A 14,247-nucleotide genomic window follows, 5' to 3' on the forward strand; every position below is an offset into this window, starting at 1 on the left:
TTTGACTGTGACTTGACCCACCTAAACCTCTATCACGAGACAATTGATGTCACCTGACAAATAATCTCCTCCATAACAATTTCTCCTATTGGTAATCGAATACGTGACCTTGACTCTGATACCAATTGTTGGATCGAGTGCTTACCATTAGGGTAAAAGCTATAACTAATAGCTAGTTAGGGTGCAACTCTTTCTACTTAATTGTAGCTATCCAAGTGCCATGTGTCTTGACTATGACTTGACCCACGAAAGTCTCCACCACATGACAATTGATGTCACTTGACAAACAAATATAATAACCGAATAAGGAAGTAACAACTTCAACAATTAAAAATCAACTTAAAGTAGTAGGTTTGTTTCCAACTTAAAACATAACACTAACTTCAACATCAATCACAACTTACAACATGTATAACATTCTCAAAATGAACTTTATCATAATTAATGTGTTGTCATGCATATCAACTTATGAAAATCTCCTACAAATGTGGTGAGGAATCTAAGTGGCTTGACCCTATCGAACCACAACATTTGACATGTCTTCTCTAGGTCAAGTATAAACAACTTCAAGCCTTTCTAAGCACCTGTTTAACAACTTATCTTGCTTTCTCAAGTTTCACTACTTAAACTAGTAAAGTCTAGTACTATTTGTCAAGGATAGAACTGTAACGACCCGCCATGGTCTCTACACTATTAGTAGAATCGCACTACAACTAGTTAACTAAGAGAATATAAAATTGGATAACACATATCATACAGGCATAGATATAAGGATCAAAATAATTAAGTTTTTATATACAAAAATAAAACACCATATATGTACAGTCATCCCAAAATATTCCTTAGTGTCGGTCAAGCACAGACAAAATTGTTGCCCAAAATGGTAACTCTAACACGAGACTCAAACTCTCCGTCTCGCAGCGATCATCAATGAAGACCACCACAAATCTGTCCAATAACGGTCTAAAAATCCTGTTCATGTAATCCATGAACACTGCTGGAGCATTAGTGACACCAAAAGGCATCACCACATACTCATAGTGACCATACCTAGTCTTGAAAGAAGTCTTTGGTATGTCACTTTCCTTTACCCTGATTTGATGGTATCCGGATCTCAAATCAATCTTTGAAAACACTGAAGCTCCCCTCAGTTGATCCATCAAATCATCAATTCTCGGAAGTGGATGCTTATTCTTTATCGTTAACTTATTCAATTACCGATAATCAACACACCAACGGGCCCCACCATCATTCTTCTTCACTAACAGTATTAGGGCACCCCAAGGAGAAACACTGGGCCTCACCATCTATTTCTCCAACAAATCCTCAATCTATTTCTTCAGCTCTACCAACTCATCTGGAGCCATCCTATAAGGAGCCACTGATACTGGTCCTACACCGGGTACTAGATCAATGCTAAACTCAACATCACGCATAGGTAGCAATCCCGGCACATCATCTGGGAACACCTCAGGAAACTCACTAACAATCTCAATCCCAGTGATGGCCCTCTCTGTCTCAACACTCAAAGCAGCAAACAACATGAAACACTCAGCCCCATCCCTCATCAACTGCTCAGCCTGACTCGCTGATACCAACACCTCATCCTCCAACTGAGAAAATACCAACTCTCTTCGAGCACAATCTATAAGGATGTGATGGATAGATAACCAATCCATCCCTAAGATTATGTCGATAGGTTCACTCGGAACCTCTTACCAAACACCTCTATCGGGCATCTCACACACATCTCCGACGTCACCACAGAAACTAAAGCCAGAGTAGACACAAACAAATCAACATGCAATGAAGATACTGACAAACTCAATCTCTCCACACAATCAATAAAAATGAAAGAATGCGTGGCACCAGAGTCGAACAAAAATAAAACATCCTCACCTCCTACCTTCCCCTTCCCCTTCACCAAGTCTTATGAAGTGGAAGCCTCTGCACCTAACAATGCAAACACTCTCCCCGCAGTTGTAGGTATGGGTGGCCTCGGGGCACTCCCAGATGAAGTCGACGGTGTCTGACAATCTCTATAGATGTGGCCTGGCCTACCACATCTGAAGCAAACGTTCCCCGGATGGGAACAATCTCTAACCACATGTGCTCCTCCACATCTGTAGCACCGCACCGACTGTGCTCCATCCTGAGGAGTAGTAGGATGAGGTCCCCTACTAACAGCTCCTCTTTGAGACTGTACAGGTCTGTCATAGGGTCCCCTCTGCTGCCCTCCCCTCCTGGACCCAGATGATCCCTCCTGAACTCTAGCAGTCTTACCGGTGCTACCACCACCCTCCAATCTCTCAACAGTCTTTATCTTCTCAACCAAGGCAGGAAACTCCACTATGGACATAGGGACTATGACCCTCTTCAGCTCATGCCTCAATCCCTCTACAAACTTCCTACATCTCCAAGTCTCAAATATGGCCTGAGAGTAGAAACGAGCTAGATGCTCAAACCTCATAGCATACTCAGAAACAGACAAGCTCCCCTGATGTAGTCTTATGAACTTCGCCTCCTTAGCGTATCTAACGCTGTCCGGGAAATACTTCTCCAAAAAGACCCTCCGGAAGCAATCCCAATCAACAAGTACACCCCTACTCTCTAACATCTGCCTGGTGCCTCTCCACCAGTACTCAGCCTCGCCCCCCAGCATGTAAATTGCATAAGCCAACTTCCTCTCCTCAGAAGATCCCAAAACACTGAAGATCTTCTCCATCTCACTCAACCACTGATCTGCCACATCAGGATTTGAATCCCACTTGAACTGAGGAGGCTGACATCCCCTAAACTCTGCTAAATCTCTCCCATCTTAAGAGACCACTGGTCTAGCTGCCTCAATCGCAGCTCTATCTGCCTCCATCTGAGCAAAGTGAGCACTCTGCTGCTGCATCGCCATGGCCATCATCTTCATGACCCTAACAATCTGGTCATACTGAGGCCTCACCATACTACAAGAATTCAAACATCTTTCTTTAGTAACGTAATACCACAACAAATCACTAAAAACCAACACATATCAGAGATAAGACACAAGAGAAAACTAGAAGGATCACTCCCCACAGAGTATCCCAAAAGACTCGACTGGCTCTGATACCATAAAAGTGTAACGACCCGCCATGGTCTCTACACTTAGTGGAATGGCACTACAACTAGTTAACTAAGAGAATATAAAACTGGATAACACATATCATACAGGCATAGATATAAGGATCAAAATAATTAAGTTTCTGTATACAAAAATAAAACACCATATATGTATAGTCATCCCAAAATATTCCTTAGTGCTGGTCAAGCACAGATAAAACTGTTACCCAAAATGGTAACTCTAACACGAGACTCAAACTCCCCATCTCGCAGTGATCATCTCTACTCCAAGCTATCCCTGACTTGCTCCCTTAACAAGTATATGATCATTGCAGTCTCACCACATGGAAACAGAAGGGTAAGCTAGAGTTCAAAAATCAATCATACAAGTACAGAATAAAATTTATACTACACATGCATCCCAATCAATCATCCATTCATCAACCATGAAGTCAAACACCATACACTTCATCATCATGACAATCATGCAATACATGCAACTCATGACAGATATCAATGCATATCAATCATCTAATGCGTCGTCACGCATACACCTAGGAGATCTCCATAACGAGCTGTATAAGTGACATTCCATCCTACTGAAACCACCCCAACCGTTTTCACGCCCAATGCGCCCGCTTGGTCACAGCTAAACAGGATATAATCCTCACTCGGGTTTACTCAGATGATGTCACTTACACAATTAGAAGTCCAGATCCACCGTCAGGTATAGCACAGCTGGGTACGGGCTTACCACGACCTTGGCATGCATAACCAAGTCAATTGTGGAGTTCGCCCACCGACTATCCACAAGGATCCACGCACCTTCCCGAGTACTTGGTTAAGGGAATAACCCTCGACCTCATACCCCGCTCCAACACTAGCTAAGGACTTAGAGCAGACTCACCCAACCCAGTAGCCTATCTAAGCACCACTCTCCCAAATCCAGTGGCCTCCCTGAGCACCACTCTCATATATCAGTGGCCTATCCAAGTACCACTCTCAAGAGACTCTATGTGAGCTCTTCCAATTCGAAAATATTTTTCCTCTCCTCAAGTCCTAGGCTAGACTCATGCCATAAGGCATCACATGCAATCATGCATCATACATCATACATGGTCTACCCACCATCATGATCAACAATCATACACATGTCATAAGACATCACATGTCATAATGCATCATACATCATAAATGGTCTACCCACCATTATGATCAATAAACATACTCATATCATATTCAAACATTCATACATATCATCACAAAGCATATATATGAATCATACCTCACTATACATCATATATCATACATACATGATCTAAAACTTTGACTTTAAACATGCATAAGCATCAATTTAAATCAATTATTTATGAACATATTCACGCTCGGCGCAGTCAGCTCGCGCCTGTCTTAACACCAACTCGAGAGCTCTAAGCTCTTCCACGCCCGGCACGCTCAACCTGCACCTGGCCTAAATCCCAATCAGAGAGTTCAAAAACCCTCATCCAAACCAACAAATCTAGCCACATGCAAACACAATGCATAGGCTCCATACAACTTAAATAAACTTAGATCTCACATGCATCCAATTACTTATGCATCAAAAATCATCAAAATCCTCCTTTTTCTCAAAACCCCAAAAATGAGATTTTCTTCAATCCATCTATGGATTCTCAACATTCATACACCTATTCAGTTTCTAAACTCACATGCAACCTAAACAACAAACATTATAGCTTCCCTCACCTGAAGATTGGCTCAGATAGCCAAAAACTGACAAGAAGTAGAATTTTCCTTCGTAGCTCAATCTGGAACTTCAATCTACCCAAAGCAATCTTTCTAATATGAATTTCAAGAAAAGACAGAAGGCATTAGTGGTCTAGAGAAGAAAAGGAATCATACAGAGAAATTTGAGAGAGAAAGGAGCTCACAGACCCAGAGACCTTCTCTCTAAAACTTCTCTCTAAAAACTCACATTCTTCTCATTGCCCACAACCCCTATTTATAGGCATTCCAGAGTGGCCAGAATGGCCTGTACCGAATCCGGAACGGCCCATTTTGTACTACTTTGTCATGTGCAAAAACCACATGCAGAATGACCCGTTCTGAAATTAGAACGGCTCGTTCTGGAACTCATCCAGAACGGCCCGTTCTCCATCCAGAAAGGCCCGTACTCCCCTCCAGAATGGCCCGTTCTCCATCCAAAATGGCCCGTTCTCCAACTAGAATGACCCGTTCTCCCTTCAGAACGTCCCGTTCTTAACTACGATTTACAGGTCAATTTAATAGCTTGGAACGGCCCGTTCCAGATTGGGAACGACCCGTTCTGGGCTACTAAATTACCTATATTGGACTTTTTAAAACAACTTGCTACGTTACAAGAACAACTTAAACGTGAGTCTACCATGGTCTTAGCATGCATAACTAAGCTTATATGGAATTAGTTCGCTGACTACCCTCCAAATATTGCGCACCTTTCCATTGCTTAGTTATAGATCCTCACCTCCAATCTTGTACCTTACTTAATGACCATTTATGGCAAGTATGGTTTAGCCTCCATCATATTGTCTCAACTGAAAAGCCTAGAGGAGACAACTTAAAACAACTTCCCATTCAGGAGGCAACTTACTCATTGAAGGGTTCAACTTTGGGCTCTCGGAGCATCACAACTTATATTCGAACAATGGGATTTTCTTTTCTAAAACAATTTTCATATCCTCTAGTTTTTATTCAACTTAACTTAACACATGCATTACATTCACTACTACAAAAATACTATTTAACATTGTCACATCTACATCGATTTAAGTAAAATCGATGTAAAAGAAGAACGCGGTGGCATTTGCGTAATTAAATTGAAAATGTAAGCATGTTTACATTGGTTTTGACAATAACCGATGTAGAATTCAAATCCAAAAATATAAGCACACGCTCTCTCATTCTCACAAAAACGTTCTCTCTCAAAACCCTAGTTCCTCCCACCTCCGCCGGAAGCCAAGCCAATGCCGCCTTCTTCCTGCCAGCAACTCGGGCCTCGGCGAACGGCGTGGCCCACCGCAACAAGGCTTCGGCACTTCCCCTCCTTCCAAGGATCAGGTAGCGAAGAAGCGCAGAGACTTCGTCACCACGGTGGTGGCCTCCTCCCCGGGGACGGCCCAAGAGATCCTCCAAAAGAATGACCAAGCCTTCGCGAGGTGGCCTATCCCGGAATCCGTGGCGGCCCAGCCCAACGTGGGCGACACCCTGGCATGGGCCCCTGCAAACCCAAGGTGGCAGTACCGGCAGCGCGTGTACACCACAGAGATCTTCACGGCCCAACGACTGGACCTACTGCAGCACCTGCGATAGTGCAAAAGTGCAGGAGCTGGTGGAGCACCTCTAGAAGCAAGCTTGGAGCGGAAGCTTGGAGATTTTGTTTTTCTGTTGCAAAGACTTCACCTTTTCCATTTTACTTCACAATTTTGGGGTTTAGGGTTTGGTGTGTTTGGGTTCTCGGCAACCATAACCGTAGTGAGCTTAAGTTCTAGTTGATGTTGGTGTTTGTGTCTGTTTGATTTTGTGAAAATGTTTTTGAGTTAGTGTTCTTGGATCTCTGATTAATGTTTTGTGCGTTTTGAATTTAATATAACTCCTTTTTGTTCCAAATCTATCAGCAGAAATGGAAACGAGCAGAAATCGAAACGATGTTGGGCAGGTGGAAGAACAATGTTGTAAAGGCAATCTACATCGATTCTAAGGAAAACCGATGTAGAAATGTATACATTTTCTAAGTCGCTCTATTCTACATCGGTTTTAGAACCAATGTAGATGACTTTGCAGAACCGATGTAGAATATGCATCTTGTAGTAGTGATTTCTATACAACTTATCATCATGCAACTTTACTTCATACAACTTCAGATAATAAGAACTTTCAACTTAATCAACTTAAGACTATAAACAACTTTCAAGTTTATCAATGTAAAACATCATCATAGATCAATACATAATGAACTAGATAAAATTGTCATCATGCATCATGTAAACAACTAATATACTCAAAAAGTTTTCATCATTTAAACAACTAAAATCATAAGTTTTCCTTCAATATAACCATGCCCGATGACATTCACCAGTGCCTAATGTCATTGAGACAAAGAGCCTCTAGCACACCCATTCTTGGTGCCAAACCACTTGACCCCAATATATATGAGACAAGGAGTCTTTGTTTACCCAACTCTTAGCATTACTAATCTTACACCGGATGTCATTCATGTAGAGAGCCCCTGCCTTATCCATGTCAACGTGCTACAAAACTCGTGCTTTGTGTCATGCAGGCAAAAAGCCATTGGCTTGATCACATTCAACATCAGTAAGTCAAAGAGTTCCTCAAGCAATCACATTCCACATCTCTTATTCCACATCCAACATAACCAAGTCATAAAGCTCTTAACTAACTCACGCCAGATTCTACCTATCTCACACCTGGTGCAAGTGAGGCAAAGAGCCTTTGACCTGCACCACGTTAATGCCTCGAAGACAATTTCTACACATGGCAAAATCACGATATTGGCTCAAACATGCAAATCTTTCAACAACAACAAAAAACTACATGCCATCTCAATTTCTATACACACACACACACACATATACATATATATATATATATAGTATATCAAACTCATTCCAGCAAAAGAACAACATACTACCCCAAATAATTTAACTCTCAAAGATTTGTTAACCCTTAGAGTACTATCACAGCTATAAATACAACACATCAACATATAAGCACAACATAACATATAGTTGAAAAATAAATCATCTAAAGCATGTAGTGTTACACTGCTTTTGACCACTAATATAGCCATTTGTAGGCTTGTTGACTATGTATGTCCTTGAATCCTTGTCTAGCTGAAGTTAGAGAATCATGAATGTTTCAACTAGAACTCCCATAGGTTTTTGAGATGAAGAATTGGCAGTCAACGTTAATGGTGAAGCTATACGATAAACTATAGGTTATTTTTGTGCTTCTCATTAAACATGTGGACAACCCACCAAATGCTACCATCATCCATCAATCCATAAATTATCGGAAGAATTTGCAAACATATTTCCTAAAGAACTCTCCAACCACCTACCCCTATTTTGTGATATTTAACACCAAAATGACCTTGCTTTGAGTGCCTTCTTGCCTTACTATCCCAATTATAGGATGAACCCTAAAGAACATGAAGAAATATTATGTCAAGTGGAGGAGTTACTTGCCAAAGGAGACATATGCAAGTGTCTAGGTCCTTGTGTCATGCCTACTCATCACTTTAAAAAAAGATGACACATGGCATGTGTGATGATAGTCGTGCCATCAACAAAATAATTGTTAGTTGTTTCTTTCTCATGCCTCATTTGGGATGGTGTTCTTGATCATTTAGTTTGTGCCACAATATTCAACAAGCTAGATTTAAAGAGTGGTTATATTCGAATTTTGGATTTGTTCTAGTGGTGAATGAAACACTACTTTCAAAACATGTGAAGGCTTGTACGAATGGTTAGTCATGCCATTTGGTCTTTCTAATGCACCTAACACATTTATGTGCATTATGTATCAAATTTTGTGTCTTTTAATGGGTAAATATATTAGCAATTACTTTGATAATATACTAACATAAGGGTTTGCCCATTTTGTGTAAGGAAAAGTTATATGATGCATTGGGAAAATTAAATGTGTCTTCCTCACTAACACTGTTTAATTCTTCGGATATGTAATATCTCAAGTTGTATTGATGTTGATAGTTCTAAAATTGACATTATTGAACAATGGCCAAGTCCCTTTATTATTGAACACAACTTTCATGGCTCGTCATTCTTTTATCATCATTTTATCCTTCACTTTAGTAGTACCATAGCCCTAAATTGATTTCATGAAGGACACTAAATTCATTTAGACAGGTAATGGTAAGACCTTATTCTTTGACATAAAACACAAGTTAACCACAACACCACTTCGCTACATTCCATACAATATGGAATTTATGCAATATTTCAAGTAGTAAAAAAACATTGGCGCCAATATCTATTTTAGTAGGAATTTGTCCTCTTCACCAATCATGATGGTCTTAAATACCTTGGGAGTTAGGACAAGCTTGTTGATTAACATACCTGTTGGCATGCCTATTTTGAGAAATTTACATTTGTAATCAAACACAAGGCCTAGTGAACAAATCTTATGTTTCAAGATGGATTCATTTTTCATGTCCTTCAATTATGTGTTCTTAAGAATAGCCCATGTTTGAACATCACTTAGGATCTCCAAAATGAAGGATACATGGGCCATGGTCACCCCTAACACCTTGTCTCCAGATTCTACTTCTTGCCTGCTATGCATTGGAAAGTTAAAAAATTCGTTAAACATTGTCACGTCTACCAAATGACCTAAGGCACCTCCAAAAATGGTGGGTTATACTTACCTTTTTCCTTCACCAATCAACTTTGGACTAACATTAGTATGGATTTTGTCTTTGGACTCCCATGCATACAATGTGGTAGCGATTCTATCTTTGTTGTGGTTGATTAATCGGTCAACATGCCACCATTGAAGAGTTTATTGAATGGTTTCGCTAAGTACACCAACAAACCCTTTCTTGTTTTACTACCTCAACTAAAAAATACAACTTACACATTAATGAGAAACGTCAACCAATTGATTTACCGATTGGTGACCGTTTGGGCTTTCCTCACTAAAACTGGCTTTTTGACCCATGAGTATGACAAACTTGCTCTTTGAAAATTGGACCAATTGAGATTATTGTGAAGATCAACTAGAATCACTACAAGAAAAATGATGAATTGCGACAGAAAAATTGCGACAGTTATCCTGAAACCGTCGTTGCTTTGATATTAAGACCCTTCATAAGACGCTTTCTCCCAACCGTCGCAAAAGTTTCCAACATTGCAATAGTTCGTGCGACGAAGTCAAATAACTGCCGCAAAATTTATTTATATTGAGGCAGTTTGTAGTAAACTGTCGCAATCTACAAGACAAAAATTGAAATAAAAATTCACACAAAGTCATGCACACTCCAAAATTCTATAATTTTACTTTCAATAAAAAATAGAAAAATAAAATCATAATGACATGTAACTACATTTAGAAATGTTAAAAAGGAAAAAATACTTCAATATACTATATTAATTTTATTTCTCTATCTTTTAAATTATTTTAGAATAAAAAAGTTCTATGTTAATCCTAGGAAGCTAAAAATTTAAAAACATATATATGTTACATTTTTTTATGTGTTAGTGAAATTAATAATACATCTTAATTGTAGGTTAAATAGAGAATATTGAACAACTAATAAATAATTTATGAAATTTATTATTTTAATAGTTAATTAAATATGAGATATTTGATAAATTAAATTATCTTTTCACAAATATTAACTTAAAATCACTTCTAGGTTTGAATATAATAATACGTATATATATATATATATATATATACATATATATATATATATAACCCCTATTTAATTAGAATTTAAAATTTATTTTTAGTACAAACTAAATATTATTTTGTTCAAAAGTTACGGTAAAATTTGATAAAGTTTAGGATTAAAAATACATTTAATAATAGACTAAACCAAAAGTAATATTTTTCTTTTGGAAGTATTATATTATCTTAATAAACTTATATTTTATTAACAATTTTATATATATTTTGTTTAATATGAGATACACAATTATTATCAACAAAATTTTAAATATATATATATATATATATATATAGAGAGAGAGAGAGAGAGAGAGAGAGGAGAAGGAATCAAATGATTCACAAAGTAACTCTTAATAAAATTACTTCGCTCAATAACTCATGGTGTAATTTAAATTTTATCGATCCAATTGTTAAATTAAAAGTTACTAATTTTACTAATAATTAATATAGAAAAAATTGATTAGCTTTGCAATAAATTATTTGCAAACAATATAGTTAAAAAATTAATTATTTTAAATTATTTAACTATAATCTTATTGATTATTTACTATATGATCTTGATATTTTTGTATAACTATCTGGTTTTAAATTTGATATAAAAATATTATGATATAACTAGATAAGATTTTAAATTAGTATTTTATTAATTATTAATAATTAAAAAATAAAACAAGGATAAATATATTTTTTGAATTTTATATCTTAGATTTAAGATGAATAAATAAATTAAGTTAATTAATAATTTATTTAAAATGTTAAAATTTAATTTATAAAAATAATATTTTAAAAGAGAAAGGTTATAATAACACCGGTGTAACTTTTACTAAGTATTACATCGCTAAATAACTTTATATTAAATGTGAATTTTATAAATTCAACCGTTAGATTGAAAGTTTTTTACTCTTAGATCATATATACAAAATTTTATATTAATTCAAGATGATTTGATACTTCATTCTTGTAAAACAAAATTGACGTAATATATACATTTCAAAATATAATAAATATGAATACTTTGATTACCTTCAAGTTGTTCAATTTTAACAAAATTTGATATAAACATATAGTAATATGAACTTTCAATCCAACGGTTGGATTTGCAAAATTCACATTTAGTATAAAACTATTGAGCGGTGTAATACTTAGTAAAAGTTACATCGGTGTTATTATAACCTTTCTCATTTTAAAATATATAAATTATTATTTAAACTTTTAAATTTATAATAAATAATTTAAATTGTATCATAATATTAATTTTAAATAGAAATAAGTAGATTGTTAATTATAAAAGTAAGTATATATATAAATAAAGATTAATTAAATATAATATAATTATTATTAATTAGTAATATAATTATTATATATTTATAATGGTTTGGACAGACCGAAATGAGAGGGAACCAAAGATAGTGTAAGTATGAGATTGTATATTTGAGAATGAATTAAATGAATTAATTTGTACTACTTATACTGACAACATGTATTTGCTTTTCGGTAGCTTATCTCATCAGAACTCCACAGTTAAGTGTGCTTGACTTGGAGTAATATATATAGGAATGGGTGACCTTCTGGAAAATTTCCTATAAATTGTGTAAGTAAGGACAAAACATGCTAAAAAGTGAAGTATTGTGAAATAGAATCCTTGAGAAGAATAGCAACCGAATTTGAGACATCTATAAAATTTAATAAAATAAAAAATAAATATTTAGCGATTGATTTAGAGACAATTAGTGTCTCGGGTGCTTTAAGGGTCGCAATTTCAATTTTGCGACGGTTTGTGCAACACGGTTCCAGCAACCATCGCAAAATTCACTCGTGACGAACATTTTTGCAATAGTTGGTGAACCGTTGCAATGGTGTCTTTGTGGTAGTTCTAACCGTCGCAATGTAGGCCATATAATTGTCGCAAAATCGTCATTGTCTTGTAGTGAATGCTTATCATTTGCAACTTCCTAACCACATTCACATTTTAGATGTTTTCAATAATAAGAAACTTTCTAGTGATACCTTTTTTGGGAATGAGTTTCACATATGGTTTGAGGACAAACCTTTTTCACTTGAAGATGTTGAGCACAAGTTAATTGGAAGAGTTAAAGATCCATACATTGCATGTGACAAGGATAATTTTATTTGCCAATAAATGAGGCAATTAATTTTATGTATTCAAGGGAGATTAAAATGACATAATGAGTTGAGTAACTTTCTCATTTTTTCAACTTCTCAAAATTTTGTAGAATCAACTAGAAGTTCGATCAGCCTCACCACGAACTTCGCATAAAAAATTCTCATAGTGGTTAAGTATCACCCATCCATAACCATATTAAAAATTTGGTTATGGAAGATTGGTGACTTGGCATGAATTTATCATCCCTGTAGTAACATTGAGTTTGAGATAGACATTTGATGGGCAATTAGGTTGAAGTGCTAGAAGTGTTAGATGTTGTGGCAAGGCTAGAAGGTGTGGTTGGAGCGTTAGTCTCAGCAAACTTGGCAAGTCTAATGGCTTGACGGCTTGTGTACTTAAAGAGAGGGTCCCCTTAATATTTGTGGGGTTGGTGGGAGGCATCATAAATGCACCAAAATGATAGACTAAACTACTAGCAAGATAAATAAAACCTATAAAAAAGGAAATTCATCCATTCATTAGATAACCTCAATGGATACTGAACAACTTATTTATAGTAGGAAAAGATCATAGGAAGAAAATCTACCTCATTCATGTGGATAGGCAAATGAACAACACCAATAATGAAATAAAATATGGGTTAAGGACAAAAATCTTTGAACCATGAAAGAGAGTTACACTTGCAGTTGGGCCTAGCCCATGGCAATGGTTGTTGGGCTTTAAGGTCTCCAACATCACACTTATTATATCTATGTATCATAGTACTTATGTTGGTGAAGTCTCATTTAAGTCTTCTATACTATATACTTAATGATATGTTATCTTAATTTGAAGAAATTATTGAAAGGAACTCTATAAAGTGAGTTGTAATATACTCGTTCCATTCCTTTTTTTTTATATTTTTTTTTTTTTTACATTTTAACAATTGTTTGTTTCAATTTAATTATCATTTTATGATATTAATACAATATTAAATATTTTTTATTATACCCTTAATCATTATTAATACATTTTTAATTAGTAGTGAAAATTCCAAAGACTTGAGGGTATACTGAGAAGTTATATGATTTTTTTTATGAAATCAAGTGTATTAATTTTTTTTTTTTAAATCTCAAGCCAAAAATTTTAAACGTCAAATAAAATGAAATAGAATGAGTAATCAAGATGAATAACTAAATCATTAGCAATAAATTAACAGTTAAAATAATTTTCAGAGCTAAAATACGAACAACTATGATTGCATATCGAATTTTCATGGACTTGTTTGTATGTATAAAAATGCTATATATTAAAAGTATTTTCGTCATAGAAAAAACTAAAGGCGATTTAGAAAAGGCAAAGTTTCCACCTTTGATTCATATATTTCATTCACTTTAAAAAAGAATTTGTAATATTCGTAAACTGACAATGGTTTTAAGCAAAGAATAATTAAAACTTCACAGGTCATGAAAGAATTTAGAAAAACTGGCACCATAAGCAAAGAACAACTCATTCCAAGTTCGTATATATATATATATATATATATATATATATATATATATATATTTACAAGTTCAATTTTC

Source organism: Cajanus cajan, chromosome 2 (assembly GCF_000230855.2).
Source record: "Cajanus cajan strain Asha chromosome 2, NIPB_CcT2T_4, whole genome shotgun sequence".
In the NCBI taxonomy this organism is placed as follows: Eukaryota; Viridiplantae; Streptophyta; class Magnoliopsida; order Fabales; family Fabaceae; genus Cajanus; species Cajanus cajan.